This window comes from Alligator sinensis, unplaced genomic scaffold (assembly GCF_000455745.1).
Source record: "Alligator sinensis unplaced genomic scaffold, ASM45574v1 scaffold372_1, whole genome shotgun sequence".
Lineage (NCBI taxonomy): Eukaryota > Metazoa > Chordata > Crocodylia > Alligatoridae > Alligator > Alligator sinensis.
Window position 1 is genome coordinate 234,888 of NW_005842387.1, and position 15,718 is coordinate 250,605.

Below are 15,718 nucleotides of genomic sequence, written 5' to 3' on the forward strand. Positions count from 1 at the left end.
CTCGACCACGAACCTAATCTTACACACGCCGAATTGTCCAGTTGAAATCAAGTCTGACCACAGTCACTGGGTCGGCTCACCCTGAGTCGGATCCAGTGTGGGCATAAATTATTGTGGGATCAGGACTGATTAGAGTACATATGAAGCATGCATTGAGCCAGAGCCCTTATGCACACTGACTACTGTACTTACTAAAGGAGTTATAGCTGTTTCAATTGGATGTCCCACTTCAGTCGCTGCTTGACAGTTACTCAACATATCCCTAGTGTCATGAATCAGAGCAGCCGCCGGCAGCTTGTCTGACTCACACACCGGAGTGTTTAGATTTAGAGCTCGGCAGGCGGGTAGTGATGGATGGAGTGGAATTAACCAGGCACAGACACGTGTAGGTTACAGGAGTTTGTTTACTTACGTTGCCTAGATAGTGATGGACGACGCAGGCGAGCCTTTGTTCCGTTACAGCTTCGGTTATAGAGTTGAGTATACGCATATAACTTCGGTTACAGAGTCGAGTACACGCACGCAGTCAGGTTACAACGGGATAATGACGGATGTGGCGCCGGAACGAACGGTCGAGCTTGCAAGACTTTCTATGTCAATATTTTATGCTGACAGGGTGATTGATTGGGAATTGATCAATTTCCCAATTCTATGGTGACAAGCACAGGTGTTTCCTGTGAGATCCCCAGAGCTCTCCGACTTGGGTGGAAACCGTTAAACTATTTATAGGCAGAGGTGTTTTACAGGGATACCCAATGGTGAACCGTTATATGGAATCTTTAATTTTTGGCAGGTGGCAGCTCTTTGTCTCCTCAAGTTACAAGGTAGTGGGTTAGGTTTCTCTACCTGTTACGTGTGTGCTACGTGTGAGGAGCTTACACTTATTTTTGGACCAATTATATATAGTTTCCCCTAGCATTTTATTTCAGCTGACCAATTATCTGCAGTTCTCCGGCCACGTTTTGTTTCAAGGAATTTTTGGCAGGGATGTCTTTTAACCCTTAATCGTCAAAATGAGGATGATTTGAATGGTATCTCTTGCTCAGTGACATGGGCACAATTTAATTGGGTTGTGACACCTAGCTGTCCAAATCAAACTAAAAGGAGCCCAACTGAAATCCCACTCTCTAATTCTCCCTTCTTATTTCAGTTCCTGAGTAAATATATGCAGCAAGGGCCATGCCAGGCAGACAGCTGAGCTGGACTTCAGCAGGCCCATGAAAAAGGACATTCCAGAGTCATGGGCATTTTCCGCAACTAAACAATGTGGTTATAACACTCCCCTCATCCCCAGTTGGACTGTCCATCAGGAATGCTTGTGCCATTTGAGGGTTCTTCCAGGAGGTTAAATACCTTTAAAAAGAATGCAATGAAGGTGTTCAGGAAGAGCAGAAGTAACAAAATAGAATAAAATATTATTTTATTTTACCCCCGCCCCCACAATGCTTACTTTTCACCCACTCCATAGGTTCCACTATTACTTTTGATCAGGTATAGAATGGCTATCATGGCCAGGGGCAATATTGTCCAAAATATTAATTCCTTTGAAATCTAAATTTTTGGCTTTCAAGTGAGTTCATGTTTTATTCATGTTTTATATGAATATTCAGGTGCAGAGAGTGGAACGACCTCTTCATGAAGGACCAAATGGAGGTGTTTAAATTAGCAGGTGCTAAAATGTTCTACTGGAGATCCCGCCCCCTCCACCTGCCATCCCCACCTTCCTGGGTTCATGACCCCACTTAAGCCCCTGTATGCCCATTGAGCTCAAGGCCTTATCTGTGAGTATTGAGAGACCACTTGGGACTGCAACTCCTAATTTGCAGCCGCTGCTTTAAAGAGTTTCTTTCAGAAAGTACCAAGCCCTTGCCCTTTGCTAATCCAGTCCCTTTGAAAGATTTCAAGTCGCAGTCTCAGAAATGGAGGCACTCAAAGTCACTACTAGTTGGTGGCATTTGAAATCATTGGTCCTGGAGGTTGAATCCAAACTATCAGTTTTCCTCCAAAGATCTTAGGGATTGACTGTGCATCTACTGAAATCAGAGACAAGTCTTATACTGACTTTAATAAGAAATCATTTTTAAAAAGGCTTTCCATTAAATTACATGTTTAAACAGTGCTGGCAACATTTTTCCATGTTAAAAAATGTTCCCACATGCCAAAAACATTAACCAAAAATGTACAGTGGCAAGCGTTCAAAATATACCCAAACCCCCAGGGATGATTTAACTTTGGTATGGCATTTTTTTTTTCAGTTGTTATTTGCAAGGTTCCTCCATGCTCATTTATAGCAGTCAAAAATGTACTAAGTTGGGGTATTTATAGAAGAACCTTAATAAGTCCTGGTTCAGTTAGTTAGTATATTTAGTTCTTAAGCTTCCAGTGAAATTGTAATGATTCAAAATAAATTCTTCTTTAAAAGTTGAGAATGGGTTGTCATTTTTTATAACCTCTTCCCTCAAGTCACTATGTGGGTAAATTGCCTTCCACAGTTCCCCCACCCACCTACCCACCATGTTTAGCAATATGAAATTAGAGAAACTTTGCCAAAATCCATTACACATGACAGAAGGAAAAAAAATATAGATAAGAAGGAAAAAAAGAAAATGTCTCGGACGGCCACAGCCGACTCGAGTTACGTTAGAAATTGGTCGTACGTTAGGGCGGGCTGGTGAATGGAGAGGCAGACACAACTTATTGGTTGCAAAAAACTTTACTCACGCTGCTTGCAATCACGACGCAGGTGGTCCGGTCATCGGAACAACCACACGAGTTGTTCCAGCTGGCGGGGCCCAAGCCAGTTAATCCGTCAGCAATTCGAAGCCGGCGGGGAAAGCGGTACGTCGGGGTTGCGCTCGGTGACGGGAAGAAAGATCAATAGGTGATCAGTCTATCGATTGGCAGCCCACAATCAGATAACTTCAGACGCACCCCTCAGCGTGCTCAAAGCTCTTTGACTTGGGCGGAAGTCGCGCGGAATTTTAAACGGCCAGCGAGCCAATTACTAGCCGCCACGTGTGAATAATTTTAGCACTGACCAATAGCGGGGTACAAATTTACATTCGAATAGCGGGAACTCTTTGCACCGTGCATTTCTGTGCTGCAAAGAAGAAATGCATCCTGCAAAGGAAACTGCAAATTGGCGGGAACTCTTTCCTATACGCAGGTTCTCAATTGCAGCAGAACACTCTGCCGTGCAAAAGAGCTCTCATGTGACCAGGAAATTCCATAGTGCCGAGGCACAAAAATCACTGGGTTGTGACAGAAAACACAATTCAAATCCAACTCAGGACAGTAATCCTGTTCCCAAAAAGTGTTTGAGTGTGTGCTTAAATTATATACTTAAGTGCTTTCCAGAAGCAAGGCTTTAAATAAGACCCAGGCAGAAACAGCATGCATAAAAGTAATCTTGATTTTATTTCTTAAAGTTTCTTCTTCTAAGTGCTTCTCTATTTTTTCTGTTTCTTCTATCTGAAAATAAAAACCACAACCAGAGGACAAGGTTCTGAAAGCTGACAGTTGGTAGCACATCTGAAACACTCCTAAAAAAAGGAGGAGGGTTTTCTGTAATTCAACCATTGCAAAGGAAACCCACAGAAGCCATCAGGGTTTCACAGGACCTGGCCTATTTGTTTTTGAAGTTATAAATGCAGAAAGAGTTTAGGGAATAGTGTCTTATGCATTCACAAACTATTACATTTACCTGCACATCACATGAACCATTTCCCCAAAAATCAGTCCCCCAAATTTGGGGTGTGCATCTTAAGCAGGGAAGCTGATTTTCTGCCTAGAATAGAGGCACCCTTCTTTGACTCCTGCTCCACAGTGAAGCAGCAACTGCATTACTATTCAAGCAGCTGAGGAAGTCAATTGACTTAAGGCTCATGGTTCTCCACTCCACAGGTGTTAATGATAGTCTCTCCTTTTTAATGGTGTTAAATTTCCACTAACCAAACTAAAAGGTCTTCTGGCAATTTTACTGTCACTGGCAATCTTAATCTCGCTCTTTCTATTTCATAGGCTTGCAAACCATTTTTAGCTATTTTTATAGTTGCAGCTCCACCCATGAAGACTAGTCTTCAGCAGCAGCAAAGGTTGTAACTTTTGGTTAAGCAGAAAAGGGAGGGTGAGGCGAGATGAAATTAGGTTCTTTCGCTGCTCTGGGCAGGCACATCTCTGGAAAAAATCTTTTTTCCCTTCATTCTGTCTCCCCCAAAACAAGGTATATATCTTATTTGGGGTGGGGTGATACCCATGAAAATATGTTATATCAAATTAGGGATTGCATTGCGTAAAGGGTGCCTATACATGCGAGGGTGCTCCAACATGCTGTATTTATGGTGTGTTGGAGCAGATTTGATTAATTGAGTCTGCTGGAGCATGGTAATTACTACACTCCAGCAGATTCAGCATCATGTGTATCAGCAATCCCAAGCTGAAAAAATGCTGATGGGAGCATTTTAATTAAAGCTTATTCATCAAGGTTTAGTTTAAGTGTCCCTGCCACCATTTGTCAGTGTGGGCACGCTGATACATGTGATGCTCTGGGTGCTTTAATTAGAGTGGCTCTCAGTGGCTGTCTTATTAAAGTGCTCCCCCACACACACTCCCAGAGCACATGTATAAATGCCCAAAGGGGCCGTAATACAAATAACAATCAGGTCCTAAATCTCTTATAATTTTCTTTCTATAATTAATAAGTACATTAAAAAAGTAAATAAAGGGTTAACTCCAGATTCTGGCCACAGGTTAACCCCTTGGGAGGCTATGAATAGCCTGTAGACTTCCAGTTGGACAACCGTGTTTATTGGGTAGACTCTGTGACATCCTTTTGTGCTACAGTCTCACCAGCACTGCTACTCCTGCTATACTCTTACAGGTATCAAAGAGTCCTATTTAGAGATGACTTGGTGGCTTCAGTCCAGTATTTGGATAGCTTATTCTTCCCAGTATATTTGGTATTAAGATCCATATTTCCCCAGTATTCAACCTGCACCCCAATAGTCTACTGTTTTAAAAACTATTCTGTTCTCTTCTTGTAAGCTGCCCTGAGTCTTTGTTGGGAAAGGCAACTTATAACTTGAATAGATAAATAAATGAATAATGAAATCTTTGCATATTTTGTCATTATTTCATAGCAAAGACTCACTGGTAGTTGTGGTTAAAGTGATAGACTAGAAATGCCTTGAAGTTTCCCTATGTAGGTTCAAATCCTATCAACTATGAAGCTGCTACTTTTTGTACCTGAGGGAGCTGGTCAATGTGATTGCAGAGCCACTGGCCATTATCTTTGAAAACTCATGGCAATCAGAAGAGTCCTAGAAGATTGAAAAGGGCAAATATAGTCTCCATATTTAAGAAATCATGCCTGATCAACCTCATGCTTTCTATGATAAGAAAACTGGCTCTGTGGATGTGGGGAGAGCATAGCATGATCTACCTTGACTTTAGCAAGGCTTTTGATACAGTCTCCCTCAATATTCTTGTAAGCAAACTAAGGAATTACAGGTTGGATGAATGGACTGTAAGGAAAACTGAGAAAACTGGCTGGATCATCAGGCTCAGAGGGTAGTATTCAATGGCTCAATGCCTAATTGGCAGTCACTATCAAGTGGAGTGCCAAAGGGGTCAGTCCTGGGGCAGTTTTTTTTTTCAATATCTTTATCAAATGGCCAAGAAAATGGGATAGAGTGTACCCACAGAAAGTTTGCAGATGATACTAAGCTGGGGGGAGTAATAGGTAGGCTGGAGGGCAGGGCTAGGATTCAGAGAGACCTCAACAAACTGGAGGATTGGACCAAAAGAAATCTCATTAGGTTCAATAAAGACAAGTGCAAAGTCTTTCACTTAAGACAATCACATTCACTGTTACAGGCTGGGGACTGACTGGCCAAGCAGAAGCTCTGCAGAAAAGTACCTGGTGGTTACAGTGGACAATAAGCTGAATATGATCCAGCAGTGTGCTTTAGTTGTGAAGAAGGCTAATGGCATACTGGTCTGCATTGGTAGGTATGTTGCCAGCAAATCGAGGGGACTGATTATTCCCCTCTGCTCAGCACTGGTGAGGCTGTATCTGAAGTACTGTGTCCAGTTTTGGGCCCCCCCACTACAGAAAGGATGTGAAAAATTAGAGAGGGTCCAGAAGAGGACAACAGGAATGGTTTGGAGGGCTGGGGAACATGACTGATGAGGAGAAGCTGCGGGAACTGGGCTTATTTAGTCTGCAGAAGAGAAGATGGAGCAGGGATTTAATAGCAGCCTTCAACCACCTGAAGGGTAGTTACAAAGCAGATGGAGCTAGACCAGGGGTGGGCAAAATACATCCCACAGGCTGCATCTGGCCAGCGGAAGGACTTGGTCTGGCCCGTGGTGGGTTCCTCAGTCCCACCTGGCCCAGGCATCATCCAGCCGTGATGCATCCTGCTGCCTCCTGGGCATGCAATGGGGCTGGGGTGGCTCCGCAGCTGGACTGCCTTTCTAGGCAGCAGCTTCTTCTGACTTCTGCCACCCCTGGCCCCAGCCCTGGTGGGGACCCACGCACATCCCCAACCCACTCCACTCCTGCTGCAGACTCGCCTGCTCACCCTGAATAGCTGCAGTAGCAGCAGCACCAGCATGGCAGAAGTGTGCTCAGTTGGGGGGGAAAAGTGGCCTCTCCCCCTCACTGCTGCCCAGCACTTCCTGCAGCAGCAGCGCGGAGCCCGCACTGGGCTACCCTGCAGCTTCTCTGTACTGCCCCTGCTGTGGAAACAGGCCGGAGCCATAGAGCGGCCCAGTGCAGTCTCCGTGTGGCTGCTGCAGGAAGTGCTGGGCAGCGGCAAGAGGGCGGGGACCATTTTTCCCCTGTGCCAAGTACACTTCTGTCCTGCTAGCGCTGATGTCAAGTGCAGCTGTTCAGCATGAGCAGGTGAGTCTACAATGGCATGAGGGGGACTGGGTCTGCACGTGGGTCCCCACCAGTACTGTGGGGTCGGGGCCATCAGCTGATGCCACCTGGGCTGCCTAGAAAGGCATTCCAGTGTGGAGCTGCCCCAGGCTCACTGTGTGCCAGGGAGCAGCAGGACACGCCATAGGCGGGTGGTACAGAGCAGGCGCAGGAGCCGGGTCAGGACTGTAGGCACAGTTCTGGCTAATCTGCTCCTGGCAGGGTGAGGCTGGAGTAGGCATGGTGCAGGGCTGGGGCTGCATACAGCTACCAGTGGCGGAGGCAGGGAGGCCCTGCAGGCCGCGCAGGGGTGGGGGCGGGTTCTGACCAGCTCAGAGGGGTGTATTGGGGGCTCCCATGCACACCCCACCATACCCACAAACCCTCCCCTGCAAACCCCACAACCACCCCCCCCACACACAATCACACACCCCACAAACACTGTACCCCCCCACACACTCCCACACACCTCTTCATGCACATACCTGCAGGCCTCTGGGGGGAGCCCCACTCACTGCTACCTGCACACACCCCACCTCCACCTCCAAACACACACAGCCACCCTCCTCCTCCACACAGCCCACAAACCCCATCCCCACCCATCCCCACAAACACTGCCATACACACCCACCCACATCCATACACCTCCCACACCCCACATACACCCACATCCCCCTACAAACCCCATACTCACCCCTGCACTGCCCCATACCCCTGATACCCCTGCACACACCCCACAATATACAAGAGTAAGACTCCATTTTGAGCTATTATACAATCACCTCTATTTAAGTGACACAAACACACACAAATCAGGACAAAAATATCTTTTAAAAATAAAATTAAAATATGTTAATTGTGGATATTTGAGTTTTAGTATACAATTTGGGTTTTTTTCTGGTTCCAAGATGGCAAACCCTCTTCCCAAAAGGAGTACTTGCAGGGCAAGGGGGAGGGATGTCCAATGGCAAAGGTCAGGGGTTAGGGAGTGGGACTTCCAATCCCAAGATAGCAATCATCATGACCAGGGTGCGGGGCACCTGTCAAAGGGTGGGGCTACCCTTGTGGCCCTTGATAGCTCACCAAAATTCATTAAGCAGCCCTCCATCTGAAATAATGTCCCACCCCTGGGATAGTCTGTTCCCAGTGGTGGCAGATAGAACTAGGAGCAATGGTCTCAAGTTGCAGCAAGGGAAGTTTAGGTTGAATATGAGGAAAAACTGTCTCATTAGAAGGGTAGTAAAGCACTGGAACAGGCTACCCAGAGAGGTTGTAGAATCTCCATCCCTGGAGGGTTTTAAGACCCAGCTAGACAAAGCCTTGGCTGGGATGATCTAGTTGTGGATGGTCCTGCTCTGAGCAGGGGATTGGACTAGATGACCTCCTAAGGTCCCTTTCAACCCAATTTTTTATGACTCTAAGTGTATTAGAAGATGACAAAGATAAAATAGATTTTGGAGATAGATCTGGGCTTGATTCAAACTCCCCTGTATATCGGGATTAGCCCCTTTGAAATAGACAGTCTGACAGATGTAAGAAGTTGTCCCAAAGAAAAATTTGTTATAGATATTTCTACCTGTACGTGGAGGATTAGCAGAAGCAGCAAGGGCCAGGGGAAGATGTAGGAGACACGGCAGAGATGAAGACTGAAAGGAAAATACTCAATGACTTTATAAAAAAGGATGGCTGCCTGCTTGCCTTTGCATTTCATAATAAATACTTGGTTGACAAAAACTGGCCTGTTCTGTTCTGGAAGTAACAGGAAGCTGCCATGTGCAGCTGTAATGACCATCATTTGTGGCTGATTTGTCAGGTACTTACCTGTGGGGTCTCCAGAAGTGTGACCTGCTACAGTTTCAGCTAGTGCTTTGCAAGTGAGTCTATAATAGGTTGATATTCTTAATAAATCAAGCAATTGAAAACACATTGCACACTGATCAGGAGGTAACATACCGATCACTATTTTAACTGCCAAAATGAACTACTAGTAATTTTTCCATACACTGTATTCTTCTCACCCTTTTTTCCTGCCAAAAGAACCAAAAATTGCACTCAGCTTATACACAGAATCCATTAACAATTGGGCCCCTGACAGTTGATTTTTGTACTTGCAGTATTTTTGTGAATGCAATAAAAATACCAAAGTCAGACATTTTTCCAGTGCCATTGTTTTCAGCATTTGTAATGCATTTAACATTTTGGCTCCTCTCTTGGCCACTTGATTCTCCTGTGGAATTTTGTAATGGCAGTTCAAGATTTTAATCTGTACTTACAAGCTCATATTCAGGAAGAGGCTGTTTTTCCAAAAATTAATCCTGGAAATTGTTTGAGTGGAGCCATATCATAAAATGTAAGCCCTTGTACAGATCAGACAAAACTCTTCTCGACTTTTCATATCAAATTTTGAGTCCCATTGTTATACCCAGAGTTTCCACTCAAGAAATGGATTTCTGTGCATGTAAGAAGAAAACAAAAACTGAAATGAGAGGCAGAAGAGTGACCTTCAATATTAACTGCCCATATTAAAATGTATTTTTGCATATTCATGGATACAATCTATCCTTTTGGTCATAAAACAAATTGTGAAAAATTGCCCTTTCAAAATCTAAGCTCAAATCTGGCTGTGAAAGGATCTTGGTATAGAATTCTAAATCTGTACCTGTGAAACACATGATCAGCCTTCAGCCAGTATCTAGTCCTATCCTGGGGGGCCAAGACCTAAGTTTTTGTTTCTTGCAACATGCTATAGTTCTGGCTTTCTTCCAAACACAGAAGGGACAACCCAGCCATTTCATTACCAGAAATTACAGTCATCATCTGTCTAACTGGGAAAAGTATCTGAAAGGCAATTACATATATCCCAAAAAACCAAAGGACCAGTGGGGCAATGTGAATTATTATGCCATAACGATGCATCCCACCATAGCATCCAAAATATAGCATTGCACATAGGCTATAAATCCTGAGCTGAAATCTTCACAAAGTTGAGAGTCGCTTTACACAATTTTGTCCAGCATATAGTCGCAGGAAGTCTGTATGCCTCGAGGCCTTCACCAGTACTAGATAATATGTTTATGGCTTGTGCCCTCAGGTCATGTGTTAAAGCCGTGAAGTTATTAAAAAGATGAACTCTCTGAGGAATTGACAAGTTTCATTTAGCCCTATCTTAAGTAGAATATTGCTTCTTCTACTTCAAGTAGCCTCCATCTACTATCCTCCTAATTCCCTCCAGAAGTAAAATCAGATCAGTTCTAGGTACAGCACTTACTGAACACTCCTCTCACTCTGGGGAACTGAAACCCATCATTGGTAAAAAAAAGTTCTCGATGCATTTATTATCTATCAATTTATTTATATTATAGTCATGCCAAGAGGAGCCACTCAGGACCATTGTGTGAGGTACTGTACAAACCTGTATTAGAAGACAGTCCCTGCCTTAAAGGGTTTACCTCCTAATTCAAGACAAAACAGCACAATTGGATGTAACAGAGAGGAAGGAAGTGGGTATGGGAAAATGAGAGTGTACATTGTTGTATAGTCTATCTGTGGAAGTTTATATAGTAGCCTTCACATGAGTGCAGATTCTGAGCCCTGACTTTCTGAAAAATTAAGTCTCTGTAAGGGATCTGAAGAAGGCATTGAAAAAACAATGCATCCAAAATCATTAGTCGGTTCTGAAAATCTTTGGTCTTCTATCTTGTCAATTAACTTACAATTGCTTTCACTGTAAAGTGAAAAAAGGTACAGATTTAGCCCGCCAGATGCTTTCCATGTGTATTTAATACACAACTACTACAGCATTGTCCCAAATGAATTATACCCTTTCAGAGAATGATAGGTCTAGGAAAAAGAGCAAATATTGACACTTCAATAATGTTTGCCCAGCAATCAACAAGCAGTATACAGAACTCATGGCATCTTTGTTACAGGAATCAATTAGGAAAATGGAGAATTGATGTCCTCCAGTTAGAAATATATAGTAAATGCTGACATTACTGAAAATGTCTAGTCTGCATATCATTTTGAAGATGTGCCTCTAGCCGGTGCTCAGTCATTAACACTTGAATTTCTATCTAATCTATTGCATCCCCACATTACACCTTCCATTCTAATGTATTCTTCCAAACCTGAACATAGATCTTACCACACTGGATCAAACCAGGATTAATTTAGTCCAGTATCATTTCTCCAAAAGAAGACAATAACACTTTCTCCTGAGAAAAAAATCCTGCATTAGGAATATATTGAACAATTTGTACCCAGAGAATGTTTCTTAACAACCCACAATAGCTGGAGGATGACTCAGATCTCTGACTATATTCAGATTCTTCCTCTAACAGTGATTATTGTCTCTGGAGTACTTATAACAAATACAAACAATCCATTCCCTGGGCCACTATTTTTCTATTTAAAAACTGAGATCCAGAATTATTGATACCAGACCAGCGCTTCCCAACCTTGGGTTGCGACCCAGTTGAGGGTCATGGGGGCAATGCTGACATTGCCATACACAAAGGACGAGCCACTCTGCCTGCCAGGAGCTCCCTGTCCCCTTCCCCTGGGCTGCCGCCACTGCCGCACTCCACTCCTAGCAGTGGGTCATGGGAAAAAAAAGGTTGGGAACCACTGATATAGACCTTGGCCACTTCATAGTACCCAGCAAGGCACAGAAATCAGAACTCCCTCTTAGCTCACCAATAAGCTGAATTTATAGCTATTTGGTATAGCTGGAATGACTCAAAGCAGTTAAAGTGCAGTAGTGAATTTAGGTGCTGACAGATGTGCAGCTCCCCACTTTAATTTATAGGGCTTCACAGAAAGTGCCACAAGTTAGACTGACCTTCCCAACTCAACAGACATTCACTGTTGGATCAGGAGGGTGGAAGCTCAAGTTCTACTTTGGAGCTGATTCAACAAGAGAGGCTACATGTCTGCAGCCTCTTCCACTAGCCCTACCCCACCTCTCCCAGCTCCTGTGCTGTCTCAAATGGGACGGGGAGAAGGCAGGAGAGGAACATCCATTCTGAGGTTTGCCCAACCTGTGCTAGAGTGGGGGGGGGGCATGGATTGGAGCACCCCACCTCATGGGGGCTCCAATCGACCCATCCCACCCTCCAGCGGAGGCTGGGCAAACCGCAGGCAGAACTCCCTCCCTGCCCTTCCCCCCTCCCATCCTGAATACAGTACCTGGTGCACACTAACAGAAGTTAATGAAGGTGTTCCACTTCAGAGCGTCTTCATCTGAAACCTCATGCTATGTGGATTCATTTGTCATACGATGCGGCACTTAAAGCACTCTGCAGCTGTGTACTTCTGTCGGTGCATGGCTGTTGACAACTTTCAAGGGGCCAATCGCATGACAAAACATCACTTCTGTCACCACCCAATATTCCTTAAAATGTCTAGTGAATAAAACCTGGTTCAGGTAGTTGCCATCTGGCATGATGTATATATCCACTATGGCACTGAACCTCTTTGAGAGAGAAGAGGTTCAAATTCCATTCGCAATGATAGCAGCATGCAGTACTTAACCTGGATTTATAGGGGTGTAACTAAGAGCAGAATTTAGCCAAATGAGAACTTATGCCCTTTGCAACATTGTAATTGGTCAAAAGTCGGTGCCATTGATGCTCAGGGCAAAGGCTTCTTGACTTTGGTGGAACTAGATTTTTATGTATTTGCTTTGTATTATTAACTGATTTTTGCAGCACTCACAAATATCACAATTTTGATCATTCTTCTACTACAGCTTTTACATTTTGCCCCTACTTTTCCTGCAATAAATATTTAAAGTAGAAAGATGAATCTAGCTGGGTTGTTTTCAAGATCAACATTTTTTACTGATAATGTCATTATTGTTTTTGGCAGCTGAGTCACAAGAAGATGTGACACAGAGGGTATTAACAGTATAATGAGGTTCAATGGAGTTGAAAGATAAAGTTCATTAGCTTCACATTTAAGACAATTAGAGCAGAGAGACTGTAGCAAAGCATTTTGTTTGTCATTTACACAGCATTTCTGAAAAGCAAACAGCCTTGGTTGTCTGGACACTTAATGGTTTCCTTTTTAGCCTCCCAGTTTATTTTCGTTTGCAACAGAGTCCAATTTTGCAGAATGGAGATTGATGGGATCATTTGGTGGAGTGTCAGCCAGTATGTATAACCTCTGCTCTGACCACTGCCAAAGTTACCATGAGAATGAATAAGAAAAGATTTGAACTAGGGACCCTGCAGGTACCATAGTGATCAAGCAGTTGCTAAGGATGTGATTAGCACTCTGATTGCAGGAACTGGAGATTTAATTGCTATGTCCTCATTCCAGTCCTCTGGGGGGATACCTGTTTGCCAATTATACAAGGGACAGAAAAAAAAATTAATCTCTTTTATGGCATCTGAAGCCAGCACCTGTTCAACACTGAATATCCTATTTTTGAAATTTAGAATATAAATTATTTATCCACCAACTGCAGCACACATTGCATTAACTATCTCCTATTATTTAAAATTTCTTCACTTTATTGCCCCTGCTCACCCACCATACAAACACTCTGCTGTAGATGTTTTAGGGGGGTTTTATAAGTCTGAAATTCAACAACTAAGCTGAAGAAGGCTCAGGGAAATGAACTGAAATGTCTAGTGAGAAGAAAAATGGCACCATAAAGACTGGAGAAAAAAAATGCTCAGTATAATAGAGATTGATCACTCAATCTGTCTATGGCCTCAAATAAAACTGATTGAATTTAACATGTTAGGTTACAGTTAAAAAGCAGAGTTGTTTCAGTTGGTGTAATATAGTTTCAGATTATCATGGGGAGCCATTTATTTATTTTTGCATTTGTGAGTCATTTAGTCAGTCCCTTATGTGAGTGAGAATACATTTATTTTCCCACTCTCTGCTGTTGTGTGTTCTATTAATATCACACTAGTTGAAATAGATGGGGGCACTAGAAACTATTTGGTGCTGAATTTGCTTCTCAGATTCTTTAATATGGCTATTTTTATAAGCCAGTCCAAATACCCTGGGGCAGTTTTAATGTATTAGTTCCCCTCCTCCATTTTTAAAATACTTGACTTTACTCTTGTAACCACAGGGATTCAAGAGTTCATCAGATGTCCTTTAGACTTCATATGAAATGGATGTTACGCTCTATTTCGAGAGCCTTCCCAAACAAATAATGGAATTCACTTCTGAAATCCTAATCAGACGGCTGCTTTTCATAAACACAGAAATGAGGACGATTTGAAAGAGAATCTAAATGCAACAGGAAGGAGAAGCATTATTCCTTTATTGTTTGTACTGCAGCAAAACCTAGAGAAACCAGTTTGAAATCAGGGCCCCAGTGTCTGCCTATGCCCTTAGACCAACACGGCTACAACCTATACCCCTCTAACCTGCTTAGGCACTCTTGAAAATACCTCTCCAGACATCATTTTATCAAAGGTATTTAAATACCTGAAAATGCATCTGGCCCCTGGTACTGTCGGGTACTTTGAACTGTATTCTTAAATGAACAGAGAGAGGTGGTTAGCTGCGTTAGTCTGAAGTCAGAAAGTAGGGGAGATTTGCACCCTACCTCCTCAGCAGACTGAGGTTGCTTGTACACGTGACAGGGGTTTCATCCTTCAGGGTTGCATTCTATGCCTCTGAAACTGAAACGGTGAGTTTTTAATTGAAATGGTGGGCTTTATTTTTCCATCACTGTATACACATCAGTGTCCTGGCAGCCAGAGGCACCTGCTGAAGGCAGAATCAGTGAAGGGCCTGATCCTTTTTTTCCGTGGAGCCTGCCCACCTCTCCCACAGCCAGGGCAAGCTGACAGATTAATGGTTGCAATGTTGCAGACTAAACTACATTGGGACGTGGTTTAGTTTGTGATGATGCAAACTCATTTAAACCCCCCCAATCAATGTATGTGTAAAGTGTGACACCATTAAGCCACACAAAGGGAAATGCTTGTCATGTGTACATGGTTAACATAGTCATGTGTACAAGCACCCTACATATCCTAAAACCATAGCCACTCATATCAACAGAACCAGCCTCAGACTGTCCCAACCTGTTATATATCGACTCCAAGATAAGGATAACAGAACCCCTTTGATTTCACAGCCCCAAGCTTGAATACCTTGCATACATCATTAACGATCTCCTGGAAAATGCACCTATCTCAAGGAAGCCACTGGGGGCAAACCTGTCCTGGCTTACAGACAGCCCCACCCCCAACCTCCAATGGCATCTCTTCAGCAACAGACTACCTGACTCCTAGTCTCACAAAACCTTGCTCTGGACCCAGATGCAAGCTATGTCCCTGCATCAACACATCGCTGGACCAAATAACATGGATTATAACATCCAAGGTTTGTTCATCTGCTCCTCAGCCAATGGTATATACATCATCACCTGTTTATAAATGCCCCTCTTCTGTCTACATTGGACAGACAGAGTGATCCCTACATGAAAGAATGAATGAACACTGATTTGATATCAGTTCTGGCAAGATGCACAAGCCTGTGGAAGGACACTTAAACCTTCTTAGACATTCCATCATTGACCTCAGAGCAATTGTTCTTAGATAACAAAACTTTAAAAACTAACTTGAAAGGGAAATTGCAGAAGAAAGCATCCACTAACTGGATTGTGTTCAATATGGTTTAAACCAAGGCTATAGATTCTTATCCCACCTGGATTAGCTTTTATAAGCCCCGTCTCCCTTAACGGGTTAACTGCTTTGTTTTTCTCTCTCCTACCCACCTTGCTTCTCCCAGAAGTGCCCCTTCCTTTTTCCTTCTCTT